At 41.3% G+C, this 17,241-nt stretch overlaps 1 protein-coding gene across 3 annotated transcripts in view; it reads right to left on the reverse strand.

Annotated features, from left to right (window-relative positions):
* The window catches only part of TPX2 (TPX2 microtubule nucleation factor), a 55,889-nt gene extending 44,552 nt beyond the window's left edge, over positions 1 to 11,337 (reverse strand). For 2 of the 3 annotated variants that reach the window (XM_082645836.1, XM_082645834.1), the window contains exons 1-2: positions 11,249 to 11,337; positions 7,799 to 7,915 (exon numbers count right to left, since the gene is read on the reverse strand). The gene's annotated coding sequence lies outside the window, so the exon portion shown is untranslated. The other variant, XM_082645835.1, reaches the window with a different exon arrangement.
* Between the last annotated feature and the right edge of the window lie 5,904 nt (positions 11,338 to 17,241).

The raw sequence follows: 17,241 nt of genomic DNA on the forward strand, positions 1-17,241 counted from the left end.
CAGGGGACACGGGTTCTAGCCCTGGTCCTGGAAGATCCCACATGCTGTGGAGCAACTAAGCCCACGCGCCACAACTACTGAGCCTGGGTGCCACAACTACTGAAGCCTGTGCACCTAGAGCCTGTGCTCCACAAGAGAAGCTACCGCAATGAGAAGCCCGTGCACCACAACGAAGAGTAGCCCCCTCTCACTGCAACTAGAGAAAACTTATGTGCAGCAATGAAGACCCAACGCAGCCAAAAATAATTAGTTAAAAAAAGGATGAAAATTAGAGATGAACGTGGCTTAAGTCAAGTTATGATTAAATACTTTTCATTGAACAGCATCAAAACAGTAAGGAGTGCACTGTAACAGAAGTCACCTCCTTGATTGCCAAGCTTCCAAGCTTGGAGTAGCCATGGGACAGTTCTGGCCAATGAGAATGATGTGAATCTGCTGAGGGATTCATAGGAAAACTCATACTTACCTGATACAGCTACAGCTCTTGCTCCTGCCCTCTTCCTTCAGCCTTCTTCTTGCCTTGAAGGCAGATGTAATGGCTAGAGCTATAGCAGCCATCATATACACAGGAGTAAATGATCAAGAGAATAACATACAATGGCCCTGATATCACTGAGCTATTGATCACTGATGATCAAATATCAGCAACCACCTACCTCTAGACAATAAAACTCTTTTCATATAGGCTGTTAAAGTCACATTTTCTTTCACTTAAAGCCAAAAACAATCCCAACATAGAAATCCAGAATTCTAGCCCTCTCCCTGGCATTACTTGATGTATATGATAATGGGCAAGTCACTCCACCTTTCTGCCTACCTACTTCCCATAAACAAGTGAGAAGGTATTTTGAGTGCTATGAAGTACACTACCGCATGAGATTATCATTGCCTTTTAACCTACTGATATCTCTCCTCTCCTTGACCACATTTCTATTCAAAGGACATTGTTGAAAGATTCTCCAGCAATTGACAATGGTTAAAATTCCCCTGCTGCAAGGAGGAAGTTTTCCAGTTCTTGTGAACAAACATGCTGGAAGACATGGGAAAATCTTGGATTCCCATGATCTTAATGCCTAACCCAGGTCACTGGGAAGACTTCCCAGGCAAGAATGTAATGAAGACAACTAAAGCAGGGGGAGGGAAGAGGCAGGAATGTAATATGCAGCAACCCCACTTAGCCTCCTAAACACTGTGATTCCACCAAAGCATGCTGCTGAAAACCACCTGGAAAGTATTCAAATTTAAACCCTCACATCCTTCTTTCCTTTTTTAAATTATGGAGCTACACTGCTAGCCCCTGTGGAGGGCAATTTACATTTTTCTTTTTGATACATCTTGCCAAATGTAGAAATTTATCTTACAGATATGTATTTATACATATGTAAGTATAAGAAAATTCACATAGCAGTGTTCATAAAAGCCAAAAAACTGAAAACTCCAATTCCACCAATAGATTAGGTGAATAAATTATGGCACAACCGTATATTGAAATATTAAGTAACTTTAATATTAGGTAACTTTACATATGTGATTTGTACAAAATGAGCTCCAAGAGCTACTAAGTGAGAAAAGCAAAATGCACAAGTGTGTGCTCCCATTCAGGTTATAAAAGAGGGAAAGGGGCAGGGTTTCCCTGGTGGTACAGTGGTTAAGAATCCACCTGCCAATGCAGGGGACAGGGGTTCGATCCCTGGTCCGAGAAGATCCCACATGCCATAGAGCAACTAAGCCCATGTGTCACAACTACTGAGCCTGTGCTCTAGAGCCCGCAAGCCACAACTACTGAAGCCCACATGCCTAGAGCCCGTGCTCTGCAACAAAGAGCAGCCACCGCAATGAGAAGCCCGCGCACCGCAACAAAGAGTAGCCCCCGCAAAGAGAAGCTGCGCACAAAGAGTAGCCCCCACTCGCCGCCAAATAGAGAAAGCCCACACGCAGCAACAAAGACCCAATGCAGCCACAAATAAATAAATAAATAAATTTATTTTTTAAAAAAAGAGGGAAAGGGGTAACGTATACTCATATATACCTTTATATATACATAGACTATTGTGGAAAGAGACACAAAAGTGTTAACAGCATTTGGTCTGGGAAGAAAGCTGGGAGGTCTGGGTCAAGGGAAGACTTTTCACTATATGAACTTTTGTATTCTACTATATAAACACATACCTTTTCAGTTTAAAGAACTAATTAAGCAGTATTATTTCCCCCTAAATCTATGTTTACAGTCCAGAAGACATTAGGTTTTCTGGAATTTTTATTAAATATTCTTACAATCCAGCAATAATTGTTAAACCTTTTGATTCTTGGAAATAATGCTTCCCATTTACATGGTCTGTAAACTGACTACTAATTTCACGTAACCAAATGCTAAATATTTTCTTTTCTCGTGCTTTTGTATAAAAATAAAATGTTCCTGTGTATTGACCTAAAAAAATAATAGCTATTAATTACTGAGTCCTTACGACAAGCCAAACAGTGTTTTTATATATTAACTCACTAAATCCTCACAATAATCCTATAAAGTAGGTACTGTTACTATCTTAATTTTACAGATGAGGAAAATGAGGCACAGAAAGATTTACTATTTGTTCATGGTCATGAAGCTAAGAAGTAGCACAGCCAGGATTCGAACCCAGACAGGCCCTAAAGGGAGTGTCCTTATCCACTGCCTCTCATATTTATTTAAAAATAGATATTTATGTAGATCAATATCAACTGTCAAGGAGCGAGAGACAAAACCATTTACAGATAATAATAACTTCCAAATACTGATTGTCTACCTCAGGCCAAGCACTTTACAAGGCACTTCACATAAATCATCTCATTTAAACTGCATTAACAATGTATAAGGCAGATATAGTCATCACCATCTTACAAATAAGGAACTGGCTCAACTACTCCAGGATCCTGGTGATCCAGGATCACCAACTAGTATGTAGCAATATTGAGTTTTAATACCAGGTTTATAGGATTCCAAAATCTAGGGTCACTATAATATACAGGGTTTTCCTATAAATATTCCTTCAAAAATGAGGCAAGTAGGGACTTCCCTGGCAGTCCAGTGGTTAAGACTCTGCGCTTCCACTGCAGGTGGCACGGGTTCAATCCCTAGTCGGGGAACTAAGATCCCATATGCTGCACAGTGCAGCCAAAAAAAAAAAAAAATGAGGTACATAACCAAATCTTACTAACCTGTTAGACAATTACAGAAATAAACTCTGCTCTATAGAAAAATTAAGCATTCCTGACAAGTTGTGCAAAAAGAACACTTTGGTAAATTAAAAACCCTATTCTAAGTATACCAGGAAAGCGCTGAGCTGAATCTTCTCATAAACTAAAATATCACCCCTTAATTTCTCTTTTTCTAAGTTTGTACTCTTGCATATAAATTTTTGCTGTAAATAAGATGGAGGTTAGTCTGAACCTCTCAGTGGATATTCCAGAGTAGACTATTCACACATCTGAAGGAGGGATGTCCTCTGAGGTCTAGGACTGCATTTGATTGGTGGGGGTTAAAAGGCAAAGGGGGGGGCCTCCCTGGTGGCGCAGTGGTTGAGAGTCCGCCTGCCGATGCAGGGGATACGGGTTCGTGCCCCGGTCTGGGAGGATCCCATATGCCGCGGAGCGGCTGGGCCCGTGAGCCATGGCCGCTGGGCCTGCGCATCCGGAGCCTGTGCTCCGCAACGGGAGAGGCCACAACAGTGAGAGGCCCGCATACCACAAAAAAAAAAAAAAAAAAAAAAAGGCAAAGGGGGCTGAAACCTAAATATACCTTATCTTTATTTAGATGAAATTTTAAAACCAAAATACTATTTTTTAAAACAACCTCTTGCTGGAGAGGGTGTGGAGGAAAGGGAACCCTCCTGCACTGTTGGTGGGAATGTAAATTAATACAGCCACTATGGAGAACACTATGGAGGTTCCTTAAAAAGTGAAAAATAGAACTACCATATGACCCAGCAATCCCACTGCTGGGCATATACCCTGAGAAGACCATAATTCAAAGAGTCATGGGCTTCCCTGGTGGCGCAGTGGTTGAGAGTCCACCTGCCGATGCAGGGGACACGGGTTCGTGCCCTGGTCCGGGAAGATACCACATGCCGTGGAGCGGCTCGGCCCGTGAGCCATGGCCGCTGAGCCTGCGCGTCCGGAGCCTGTGCTCCGCAACGGGAGAGGCCACAACAGTGAGAGGCCCGCGTACTGCAAAAAACAAACAAACAAACAAACAACAACAACAAAAAGAGTCATGTACCACAATGTTCATTGCAGCACTATTTACAATAGCCAGGGCGTGGAAGTGTCCATCGACAGATGAATGGATAAAGAAGATGTGGCACATATATACAATGGAATATTACTCAGCCATAAAAAGAAATGAAATTGAGTTATTTGTAATGAGGTGGATGGATCTAGAGTCTATCATACAGAGTGAAGTAAGTGAGAAAGAGAAAAACAAATACCGTACGCTAGCGCCCTTATATGGAATCTAAAAAAAACAGTACGGATGAACCTAGTGGCAGGGCAGGAATAAAGACGCAGATGTAGAGAACGGACTTGAGGACACAGGCTGGGAAGGGGAAGCTGGGACGAAGTGAGAGAGCAGCACTGACATATATACACTACCAAAATGTAAAATGGATGGCTAGTGGGAAGCTGCTCCAAAGCACAGGGAGATCAGCTGGGTGTTTTGTGACCACCTAGAGGGGTGGGATAGGGGTGGTGGGAGGGAGGGTCAAGAGGGAGGGGATAAGGGGATATATGTATACTTAGAGCTGATTCACTTTGTTGTACAAGAAACTAACATAACATTGTAAAGCAATTATACTCCAATAAAGATATTAAAAAATAAACGACCTCTTTTTCAAAAAGCTTCTTTTGAGCTATCTTTTGGTCTAATACAGACCCTCGCCCCCACCCCCTGACCAAAAGAGGGGAACAAACAGATAAATACATATCCATTGAGAAGTCTGATTCTCCTCAATAAAGAGTGATGGCACAAGTACATGAACAAAACCAAAAGTAACTACTGGGTTATGCTAGCGTCACTACGCTGCCTCTCCCACAAATAATAAATATTAGGATGTGAAACCCTCAAAAATTAAAGGACTAGTGGGAAATAGAACAGGCCAAGGCCAACACTAACTGTTTAAATGAGAGCCCCAAGCAAGGTGGAACTGGATGCCTTCCTGCACCCCTTAATCAAGACTGAATTTCTGTCAACAGGTTTCACTGAAAAAAAAAAGAAAAAAGAAAAAGGCACATGCGTCAACCACATTCCCCCACACAAATCAAGCTGCCAAGCAAGAGAATCGGCTTCACATTTCAAAATTATCTGAATCCACCACAACTTCAGACTTTTGCAAAACTAGAAACATTCTGAGTGAAGAAATAGCTCTTCCTGACCAATAATCCTATGATAGACAGGGAAAGGTTTCTCCCATATGTTATGAACTAGTTAGGTTCCTTTTAAAACTGCTTATCAAGTGCCATCCATCACATCACATGGCTAATTTTTGTTTCCAAAAAACAAAGATTGAAAAGATATATATAATCCTTTCCCTTAAGGAACTCACAGTAATTTTGACACAGGGTGATCTTTGCTGTGAAAGTGCAGAGAAGGGGAATAGATGAAGGAGGGTCAGAGAAGGCTTCCTGGTGGAAGTGATACATAAAAGATACAGATAGACCTGCAGAGTTCTACAGGCTAAAGATGAATATTGACTTTTTCTAGGGGAAGAAATAAATGGAAAGGGAAAACAAATAGGGGGAAGTACACAATTGAGGAAGATTGCAAAAGAAGCAAAGTAACCTATTTCCACATTCATCTGAAATTAACCTCCAAGGGCCCCTGTCTCTCTTCACTATCAAACCAAAAATAACCAGCCATGACAAGCTCTATAAATCAAAAGGTGCAGGTTCAGAGCGGGTGGAGGAAAGCTGTAAAAGGCTGCACTCTAAGCAAGGTTGGAATAGACTAGCAGCTCCTGAGCAAGACGAAGACTTTGGTGTGATAAATGATCTCAAGTACCTCACTATACAAGCTTGTGAACTGTGTATTGCCTAATTCTACTGGAGGAAAAATCATGAGTTAAATAAATGGTAATGTAATAGAATAAACAGAGTAAGGCAAGACCTCATTAGAAGTGTAGTTAGTTAAAAAGGTCCCATCCCAGGCAGTGCCATTTCCCCAGGGACACCCTCTCCTATTTTCACAAGGGGTAAGAGATCCTGTTACACTACCACAAGTTAGAGTTGAGTTATTGTCATCTTAACCAGGGAGAAAACACCTACATTTTTTTTTCTTGTACATAAGGATTAGTAGGAGACAGTAAATGGCAACATAATACAGACAGCAATTTTAATTGTTCATCAAAGTCACAAACTAAGTCTGAAGGAAGTTAATGGACTTCGTGTTTCCACATTTGTTTGCTAACTTCTATGATGAAATCGGATCTATTTACAGAAACAGATCTATGAAGCTTCCAAAATTGGGTCATTTTAAAGTCCAGTGACAATCTCTCACTCTCCAAGCACTTAGAAGTCAGCACAGGACACACGGACACTTGTTCTAATTCATCACTGTCCAGAAGTCTCAAGCAAATACATTTTTCTACCATTTTCCTCCCAAACTTGTGAGTTTCATATCACTGTTTTTGAAGGATTATAAATTCAGTTCTGCTTTTTTTTATTCATCCACAGAACTCTATAAACCATAATCCACTCTTACATGACTAACAGGACCTGGATAGAAATCAAAGATGCCATTTACCTCTAGGCCAAATAACGACACAGATCTCTGTAATACCAAAGTGTTCTGACGTTCCAAAAGTAAGAAGCTGAAAGAGTTTGTAAGGGTTGACAATGGGGCTACAGGAGGTTACAATCCTAGTCAAATCTCAATCATTCAATCTTGTAGAGATTTATATCCCTCAAAAGGTATCTGGTTTGGAAAGCAGACAGACAGAGACACACCCACATACACACACACCCTAAAAAAGTGATAATCAATGAGGTGGCAGGGAGTGAGGTAGACAATGAGAGGGTTGGAAGGTTTTTAACTATAAACCTTTTTATATTATTTTGATTTTTGCACCATTTGAATCTATAATATATTTTAAAAATAAAAAATTGTGCCTGTGTGAACATACACTGCTGGTGGATATGTAAATCAGCACAATTTTCCTATAAAGCAATTTGGTGTTACGTACCAAAGTCTTAAAAATACACATTCTTTGGGACTTCCCTGGCAGTCCAGCAGTTAAGACTCCGCACCTTCAATGCAGGGGGCATGGGTTCAATTCCTGGTTGGGGAACTAAGATCCCACATGTCACATGGCCATAAATAAATAAATTTTAAAAGTTAAAAAAATTAAAATATGCATTCTTTTTGACCAATGGTTCCACTGGGTAAAATACTATGGTAGAACGATATAATGGAATAATATATAGCCATTAAAATTATGTTATAGAAAATTTTAATGAAATGAAAAATTTTTCATAACCTAATTATTAAATGAAAAAAAAATGAAGGTTATTAGAGCATGGTTCTTAAAACCAAATATAGATACCCTCCAAAATTTGGAAAGAAATCTATCAAAATGCTAGCCATAGTTTATCTGAGAGGTAGGATATTGGGTGACATTATTTTCTTTTGCTTTTATATATTAAATAAATTTTCTTCCAAAATAAGTGTTACTTTCTAAAGATAAGCTAAAGTTATTTAAAGAATTTTGAAGCTAATATATTAATGTCCCCCTTATTCCTTTTTAATGTAATACTGTGGATACAGCCTTACCTGTGGTTTAATCCGTCTGTCAGTCCACCTGTCTACAGGCTTGACTCAAAGTTGTAATATACTCTTTAACCTCTCTTCTGAAATCTTGAAGTCTAGAAAGTACTTCTTATCAAGAACCTGGAAGAAGCAGAAAGGTGATGAAACAGGTTCAAGTTCTTTGTAGTAAAAAAGGTTAACAGAGAACAGAAGGAGCTATAAAACAGGGGTCCCCAACCCCCAGGCCACGTACCAGTACCAGTCTGCACAGCAGGAGGTGAGCGATCGAAACTTCATTTGCCGCTCCCCATCGCTTGCATTACCAACTGAACCATGCCCCACCCACCCCACCCCCGCCCAAACCCGTCCGTGGAAAAACTGTCTTCCACAAAACCAGCCCCTCGTGCCAAAAAGGTTGGGGACCTCTGCTATAAAATACCAAGGATACCCACTCTTAAAACCAAAGAGTGCTTCTGAGAGCTAAGGTCTAAATAGCATGGATCCCCCCAGATGCCAGACTTCTTAAAAGATTGTTGTTTCATTAGTGTAAAAATGTTCTTCAAGTTTTTTAGTGTACATGTGCTGTTTCCCAGTATCTCTGTGGTTACATACTCCCACTTTAAAGCAACCTTTCTGAAACCTGAAACTTAGGAACACTGACATCAAGGGGTTGTAGTGTGCACTTCTATCCTATTCAAACATCAGGACAAAGAGTAGGCACACTCAAAATATGAAAAAACTTCTACTACCTTTTTAAATTTAAAAAATTAGAAATAGGGACTTCCCTGGTGGTCCAGTGTGTAAGACTCTACGCTCCCAATGCAGGGGGCTGGGGTTTGGAACTAAATCCCGTATGTATGCCACACCTAAGAAGTCCACATGCCACAACTAAGACCCAGCACAGCCAAAATAAATAAATAATAAATATTAAAAAAAATAACTTAGCTTTAAAAAATTAATTAAAAAGTAGAAATAGCATTTTATAAAAATTTTCTAAAGTATGCTCCTACATACAATTTTATACCTTTCTCACTAATCTTTAATTTCCCCCTATAATCAAGTTTCTCTATGCAAACAAACAAAAACAGAACCCCTCCCAGTTATCTGTACTTTTTTCACAAAGTACCCTAGCTGCTGATCTGTCTCAGACACAGATCTATTCACAGAATTGATTGGCCTGTTCCCTGGTGGCGCAGTGGTTAAGAATCTGCCTGCCAATGCAGGGGACATGGGTTCGAGCCCTGTTCCGGGAAGATCCCACATGCCGCGGAGCAACTAAGCCCAAGCGCCACAACTACTGAGCCTGCACTCTAGAGCCCAGGAGCCACAACTACGGAAGCCCGCGCGCCTAGAGCCCGTGCTCTGCAACAAGAGAAGCCACCGCTATGAGAAGCCCGCGCACTGCAACGAAGAGTCGTCCCCCTAGAGAAAACCCTGTGCACAGCAACAAAGATCCAACGCAGACAAAAATAAAAATAAATAAATAAATTTATTAAAAAAGAATTGATTGGCCTGTTCAATCTCCCTGTAGTAAATTCTGCTTCCTACCTTTACCCATGGCAAAGAAAACTCAGTTTGCCAAAGGACATTTAAATCTCTCCTCCTCCTTTCTTCCCAAGCAATTCAAAAAGAATTAGGGAAGAGACCCAGGAAAGGCTGAAGAAAAAATACATATAGGAAATATAGGTGAATTCTGAACCTCTCCTGATACCTAAACAAGAAATGAAGGACCTTCCCACGTAATCCTGTCTCCCATTGAAGCTTAATTGCAGCTGCAGGATAAACTAACTTTATTAAGGTTGGAATACACAGACTTAAGCATAAGGTGGGCCAAAATAACTATTTTCTTTAAATGATTTGAAAGTTTAAACAAATTTACCAATCTAATTCAATATATCCAGTTTTTCATACCTGAAATTTTGTAGTCAATTTAGAGAATGCCTTCTTGTCTTTCCAATTCAACAGATATTGAATGGGTGACTTCCATGCACCAAGACTGTTCTGGTTCCTGTCTAACTAGACTCTCCTTATCAAGAACGGTTTCTGTCCCACCTGCTTCACAAAGCCACCCTTGCCTGTTTTAAGCCTCACCTCTAAACTGCCAGGGCGCTTACAATACAAAACAATAGAGCACTCAGATGCTTTCTTGTCTTGTTCTAATTGTCACTTGTCAATTTGAATCTGACTTTTGGCCTCAAACATACCAGAAACCATTCATCTGTATACACACAGTATCTAATACTGGGCACACAGTACAACCTCAAAGGTCAATTAATTAGCTAAGTGAGTTGGGAGCCACAATAATTTTGATCCCAAGAGTGCCAACTTAATACTGAATTGACACACCCACAGTACAACTCCAAAACAACTTAAGTTTGATTTAGAGGTGGCTTGACAGGGGGTGATACACTGAGGCCACAACACAAAAATATCATTAGTATTGCAGCAAACAGTTTGAATTTTGACATCTGATGAGTGAGACAAATTGAAAGGCCATAGAATGTCAAGACAAGGTAAGGCTGAACCAGGGAGAACTCCAAGTGATGGTCTTAAAGCAAAATCAGCAGAGCACGCAGATGCTGTCTTGTTCTAAGCAGGACTGATAGGGAGCAAGTCCTTGGTACCTAAGTACTAGGAAATTGTAGGCGAGAAAAAGAAACCATGTATCAAGAAACCAGGGAGAAAAACAATCCTACAATATTACAGCCTGGTTCACTTTTCCTTCCCTCTCCGATCTATAAGTGTTTTAGAACAGGAAATTAGAAAAGCAGTAATACCTAGTGATACCACACAAAGGGGGAGGGCTGGGCAGAAGGGATAAAACAGAATGAATTTTAAATCCCCAAATAGAAAGACAACTCCAAGTGGAATTAAACTCGCCCTCAATTATGTTCTCACCTCATTTACCTTTCTATCTTACACAACAGTTTTGAAATGTAGTTTGTGGCCACATCTTTTTCCTCCACCAAATGCCACACGTCTTGAGGGCGGGTAGGGCTACTGTATCAACCATTTCGAGAAATGTATCTAGATTACGGGCTTCAGTTTCCCTCCTATAAAGGAGGGCTAAGACTAGCACCGACTTCACTGGATTGGGGCGAAAATTAAACGAGAAAACGCAGAGTGCTTGGTCCGGTAAACGCTTATTTCATGTGTGCTGGGTAATAATATAGTTGTCGTTACCGTTATCCTTAGCGCACAACCTCCCCCCACTCCTCCTTCCACCTATTTCCCACGCCGGCCTCCGCCTCTACCTGGAGACACAGCCCGCTAGTCCCGGTCCGGCCGTGGAAATCCTGTCATGAAGGGAAGGGTAGCCGGAAGCCCGGCTCCTGCTCTGCGGGTCAGGTCGGCGCCCCAGCAGCACACCGTCCCAGAAGCTGAGCCCTCGAGGAGGAGACCTCCAGCCACTTGGAAATCAGGGAGAAGGCTGCCCGGCGCCCCAGCTGCTCCCCTTTTCTCCCCTCGGCTCACCTCGCCTCAGCGCTGACAACCGACCGCCAGGAAGACCCGCCGCGGGACTCATTCAGTACCGTTGAAAATTTGAACCCAGACTATCCAGTCAAACGCACCAATCAGAGTGCCGGGAACCAGCTATCCCAGCCTTCCGATTGGCCCTAGAGATCGTAGGGAGGCCGGAAGTCAGGATGAGAGACAAGCAAACAACCGGCCCCGGAGGCTCCTGGGAAATGTAGTGCGACTGCGTGAGCCGGCTGCAGCAACTCGAAAGAGGAAATTACCACAAAGCCCAGAATGCTCGGCTACAGACTGTTTGGGAAAGGTGGTACTACCCACTGAAGAGAGAGGGAGTCTATTTAGGTAACAGGTCGGCGCGCGTCCTGAACCTCTCCAAAACTTTCACGGAAGGAAATTCTTCATTAGTTTATAATTCTCCCTGTAGTTGTGCATCGTGCCTTTGATTATTCTTAGGAATTCACTTCGTTTTAACATCGAGTCCCCTGCAAGCAACATAGTCTCGCCCCCAGATTCTCTGCCAATCGTGAAGGAGTCTCTCAAACTCTTTATCCAGTCCACGCCCCAATGTTACTGGCTAAAGCCGGCGGCGTTTTGAAGGCTTGGGCTTTCACTTTTAATGCCGTCTGCATCTTTGGCTCTATTACCCTCGTATTGTAGAAGAGAAAACAAATGCTCACAGAAGTTGAGTAAACTTATCTAAGATCACATTTTTTAAGTAGAGGAGATGGGATTTGAGTTAAGAACGTCTGATCCTATATATCATCAATAGTCAATTAGAAGATAATAGCAACAACAAGAACAAAAAGATCAACGTTCATAATAACAAAAAAGGCAACAAAGTTTTTAAAAATAAGCCTAAGACCTTTACGGGAAATTTTAAAACTTCGTTGAATAACTATAAAAATAATTAAGCTATAGACCTTATTAATGGATGGGGAGATCTAATATTGTAAATTCTCCACATTAAAAGTTCAAGGCAATTCCGATGAAAATCGCAATAGGTTTTGTCATGGAATTTGCCAAGTTGATTTTAAAATTCACATGGAAGAAAAAAAGCACAAGAAGTGGCATCTGAATTTTGAAAAATAATAGGGGGCAATCGCCATAACAGATCTCACAAATATTAACATACTACGAAATTATAGTAATTTAAGAAGTATCGTCAGTTGAGTCTATGGGGATACAATCAACAAAATCCAGACGAGAAAACTCTACAGGACAAAAGATCTAGTTTCTTCAAAAAATAAATAGAAAAAACAAAAACAAACAAAAAAACAACAAGAGTTGGGTCTTTTTGTTTGTCTTTGTTTTTCAATATTCCTTATTTTTAGAGATACACATGGAAATGATGAGGATGAAATGACTCTAGAACTTGCTTCAAAATAATCTGGAATATGCCAGGAAGGGAAGTAGATGGGAGTATAGATGAAACATGATTCGCCACAAATTGATAATTGCTAAAACTGAGTGACAGGTTCAAGATACATATATACATACACATACATATATGCATTTGAAATCTTCCAAAAAATTTTTAAGCAGGGTATTAGCATAGAAAAATTTTAACAACAAAAGATCAGTGGAAGAATTTAAGAGTTCAGACACAGGCGCATGTATATCAGAATTTAGTAAATGCTGAGTAGAATTTCACATCAGATGGAAACAAATAATGGAGTTAGGACATTTGCTTTTCATTTGGGGAAAATATTATGTTAGATTTTTATCCAACACCATTTACAAAAACAAATTTCAGATGAATTAAAACCCTGAAGATATTTAAAAATTAAAAATTTTAGGGACTTCCCTGGTGGTCCAGTGGGTAGGACTCCACGCTCCCAATGCAGGGGGCCAGGGTTTCATCCCTGGTCAGGGAATTAGATCCCAAATGCATGCTGCGACTAAAGAACCTGCATGCCACAACTATGAGCCCACATGCCGCAACCAGGAAAGCCCACATGCCACAATTGAGGATTCTGCATGCCACAGTGAGGTTCCCGCGTGCCGCAACTAAGACCCAGTGCAGCCAAAGTAAATAAACTTTTTTAAATTAAAATTTTTAAGTTAAAATATATGTTTATGACATCGTGTAGGAAATTTTTAAGTAAGACATAAGGGGAAAACTAAGACATAAAGGAAAAGACTGACCAAACCAAAATTTTAAAATTCTGTTTGACAAAAGAAAAACAAACAAAACTGAAGGATAAAATATTTCCAACACATGTAACAAAGTATTAGAACCTAAAATGTAAACAACAACAACAAAAACTCCTAAGAATCAGTGAGAAAAGGACAAAAGCTCAATAGGGGGAAAAAATGGGGAAAATAGGCAATTCTTAGAAGAAGAAACAAAACTGGCCATTAAAGAAATGAAAAGGTGCTTGGCCTCAGTAGTAATACTGAAATTAAATTTTAAGCTTAATTTAAACAAAGAAGTACCATTTTTCACCTATCAAACTGACCAAAATTAAAAGTTTGATGGTATCAAGGATTTACAAGGTAACTCAGAAGGTTGGGAAAAAGGATGGGTTCAGCTGCTTTAAAGGGCAACTTGGCAACACGTATTTAAAATGTCAAACATGTGTGCCCTGTAACCTAGCACTTCTATTTCTAGGTTTAGTTCCAAGAGACACACTTATCAACTTTCACACAGAGAAACAGAGGCACAGTCACTGCAGCATTTACTGAGCACGTACAAGGTGCCAGTCGCTGTGATAAATGTGGGGATATAGCAGTGAAAAGACAGACAAAATCTCTGTCTTCAGGGAGCTGACATTCTAGTGGAGAAGACAGACACTAAACAAGGTGAATAAATAAATAAGTAAATAATGTCTTGTAATAAGAGATGATAAATGCAAAGCCATGACAAGAAGCGGAGGAAAGGAGGGCTGGACAGGGACAAAGGGAGGGCAGGGTCTGCCTAGGCTGTGGCTGCCCACCGACCTCAAGGTACGGGCAGGGCCACTGGTAGGGGTGGAGGTAAAGGTACTTGCTTTATATTAGGAGGGAAGGGGTATCAAAGCTGTGCTGTGTCCAGGGCCTGCTAGGCAGAAAGTGCTCAGTGAGAGAATGAGTGTATGAGGCAATGCCAGGAGGCCAGGATGCGTGCAAGAACTTCCCAAGTCCTTCCAGATTAACAAGAGGTAAGCCTGGCCCAAAAGATTCCTCTCTTCATTCCTTCTGCATTCATTGTATTGTAGGCTGGGTCTCAAGTTCCCATTATTTACGAATGGGAGACTTCAAGGTCTGAAATCACCAAAGCAGAATTTTAGACCTGGAAGGAAGTGCAGACATATCTGGTAGACTCTCCACAATTTTAGTCATTACTCTTTTTTTTGTTGTTGATTTATTTTATATATTTATTTATTTATTTTCTTTATTGTTTCTTTGGCTGTGTTGGGTCTCAGTTGCAGCATGCGGGATCTTTCGTTGCTGCGTGTGGACTTCTCTCTAGTTGTGGCGTGCGGGTCTTTCTCTCTCTAGTTGTGGCAAGCGAGCTCCAGAACACGTGGGCTCTGTAGTTTGTGGCATGCAGGCCCTCTCGTTGAGGAGCGGGAGCTCAGTAGTTGTGGCGGGCGGGCTTAGTTGCCTCATGGCACTTGGGATCCTAGTTTCCGGATCAGGGATTGAACCCACGTCCCCTGCATTGGAAGGTGGATTCTTTATCACTGGACCACGAAGGAAGTCCCTCAGTCATTACTCTTTTGGCCTTATCCATGTGAAAGGGGTTTGCAATTATAAATAGGGTAGTTCAGGGACGTTTGAACAAAGACCTGAAGGAGGTGAAGGAGTAAGCCATGCAGATATCTGAAGGAAGAATATTCCAGGCAGAGGGAACAGCAAGTGCAAAGGCAGGAGCAGAGAGGCATGTTTTAGAAGGAAGTCAGGGTGACTGGATCAAATGGACAAGGAGAAGAGTATCAGGAGATGAGGCCAGAGATATCCTGGGGCAGGATGCAGACCAACTGGGCCTTAGGAAGGAAGCTGATTTTTACTCTGAATGAGGTGGGAGTCCTGGGAGGGTTTTGAGCATTGATTTACTCTCTACTTTTAATGGGATAACTCTGGCTGCTGTGCTGAAAACAGGGGGAAGGGGAACAAGAGTGGAAATAGGGAAAACAATTAGTAGGCTGCTGCGTTGTAGTTGTGAAAAATTGGAAACCACCTAATGGTCCATTAGTAGAGGGGGATTGTTCAATAAACTGTCTATAGGATGGAATACTAAGCATCAGTTCAAAAAGAGTTGGGGACTTCCCTGGTGGCACGGTGGTTAAGAATCCGCCTGCCAATACAGGGGACATGTGTTCGAGCCCTGGTCCGGGAAGATCCCACATGCCACGAGCACCTAAGCCCGTGCACCACAACTACCGAAGCCCGCGCACCTAGAGCCCATGATCCACAATAAGAGAAGCCACCACAATGAGAAGCCCTCGCACCACAACGAAGAGTAGCCCCCATTCGCCGCAACTAGAGAAAAACCCGCATGCAGCAACGAAGACCCAATGCAGCCAAAGATAAATAAATAAATTTTTAAAAAAAGAGTTTGATAGATCTGGACTGATATGGAGATATCTTTGAGACACATTTTGAGTTAAAACACAAACTGCTGATTGATTATGGGTTTTTTTTTCTGAACTTTAAGAACTATATTTTCTTACTGAAGTATAGTTGATCATTATGTTTTTAAAAAATATGCAAAACAGTGTACCACTTTTCCCATGGGTGTGATTAAGTATTCACAGCTAGCACTTACCTGGCACTTACCATATGCCAGGCACTGTTTGGAGTACTGTGCACATAGTTAACTCATTTCATCCTGACAATAACCCTGTGAGGTAGGTAATGTTATATTTCCATTTTATAGATTGAGGAAGTTGAGACTCAGAGTGGTTAGACAACTTCTCCAAGGTCACATAATTTGTATGTGACAGAGCCAATATTTGAACCCAAGGAGGCCAGCTCTAGAGGCCAAACCCTTAACCACTGCCCTATATTACCTCTCCTAAACATGCATGTGTATATAGAGAGAAAGGTATGGAAGAATTCACAACAACCTGACAAGAGTGGGAACTTCAGAGGGGAGGAGATAAACAGGACTCGTGGACAGAAAGGATAGATAATTGGATCTTTATCTTTAATTTTTTTTAAAGAATATATCCATGTGTTACTTGTTTGCTTTGAATTTATTATTTCTTATTATAGAAGGGGAGAGAAGTCTGCAAAGGAGAGAGGAGGGGGAGACAAGCTCTAGATTTAAAAAGTGAGAGGGAAAGACCCAACGTCTACTCCTGCCCCTTCCAAATCTTCTTCATTCCATGTCCGTCACTCCCTCCACCATCCAACCTGTGGTCACCAGGCCAGAAATCTGGACCTGCCTTCCAGCTCACTGGAGACCTCCTGCTTCGTGGAGAACAGACAACAGCTGGTCACTGGCTCTCAGTAGCGACGTAACCCTCAGACACCTCCAGGCAAGGTGGCTGTGATCACCCAAGGACACCCCCTGGAGAAAGTTGCAAGTGTGAGTCATTGGTGACAGTCATCAAAAGGATCTGTCTTCTGCAGTTCCCCTCCAACCAAACACAGGGATCTCTGTGGGTGTCCTGGTCTCTTCCTTCCTAGCTGATGTGTAATCCATTTTGGAGGAAGGATTACAGACGCCTTAGCACACATTGATTAAAAGCGATGAATTATAGGAAACAACCCAAGTATCCACCAACTGATGAGTAGGTAAATAAAATGTGGTAAATCCATACAATGGAATAGTATTCTTCAATAAAAGGAATAAAATATCGATACATACAACATAGATGAACCTGAAACATTACACTAAGTGAAAGAAGCCAGACTCAAAAGGACAAATATTGTATGATTCCATTCATATGAAATTTCCAGAATAGGCAAATCCATAGAGACAGAAATTAGATTATTGGTTGCCAGGGGATGGGGGATGGGGGGATAGAAAGGAACTACTGATGCAGGGGTTTTTTTCAATA

This window comes from Mesoplodon mirus (genome assembly GCF_964341445.2).
Source record: "Mesoplodon mirus genome assembly, chromosome: 15".
Lineage (NCBI taxonomy): Eukaryota > Metazoa > Chordata > Mammalia > Artiodactyla > Ziphiidae > Mesoplodon > Mesoplodon mirus.